We start from the raw sequence: 927 nt of genomic DNA, 5'->3' as shown, positions 1-927 counted from the left end.
CATACTTATTTTTGTACATATTCGATATTATATATATATCTATATATATATATATATATATATATATATATATATATATATATATATATAGTCATAAGATGAAGATTACAAGGCTGTCAAAAGTTTAGCGCCAATTAAATAAAATTATATAATATCAATGAAATAATCTGTCTATTTATAAAATATATTTCAAATTTGACTGTATTACTCGCAGTGAAAAAAAAGTACCATACAGTGCAGCAATATTTGCACAGCTGAAGTCTACAGCCGGAGAGAGGAAACTGTTGTTTTACAATTGCTATATTTCTATATCAGAAAACCATGTATATTGTAATCTATGTTCTCAACCTTAAAACTTTAAAAGTTTCGGCAATACTATTAACGTCAAATATAACTTTTGCTTCAAGCACCTTTATGCTAGACTTTATTATCCCTTACAGAAATGTCCTATAGGATCCTATAGTTTTACTAAAGGACATTATGGCACTAAAAAAGTTTTTAGTGAAATTCTAAAGGATTCTTTTAACAAAATATCCTCCTCTTGTACTCAAAAGGGTCTCCCTACAGTAGTACTATAGGACATTATATAGGACTAAAAAGGTTTTAAAGAAATCATATAGGGTATTTTATAGGACTTGACCAATTTACTATAGGACTTTCTATAGGTTATTTCCGTAAGGGATATATATATATATATATATATATATATATATATATATATATATATATATATATATATATATATATTATATATATATTTTAATGGTACAGTTGAAGAGACAAATATGTCATAACCTAAAATTGAGTCACACGAAAGTTTCGCTTAACTCTGTTCTAAATTCATTTTATGTTTAAGACAAGATTTAAGAAAAGAACAAATTTTTTAAATCACATATTGCACTTTACGTTTTGCATATTTTCTGAATC

The sequence above is a fragment of the Polyodon spathula genome, chromosome 5 (assembly GCF_017654505.1).
Source record: "Polyodon spathula isolate WHYD16114869_AA chromosome 5, ASM1765450v1, whole genome shotgun sequence".
Taxonomy (NCBI): Eukaryota; Metazoa; Chordata; class Actinopteri; order Acipenseriformes; family Polyodontidae; genus Polyodon; species Polyodon spathula.
This window is presented reverse-complemented; position numbering follows the sequence as displayed.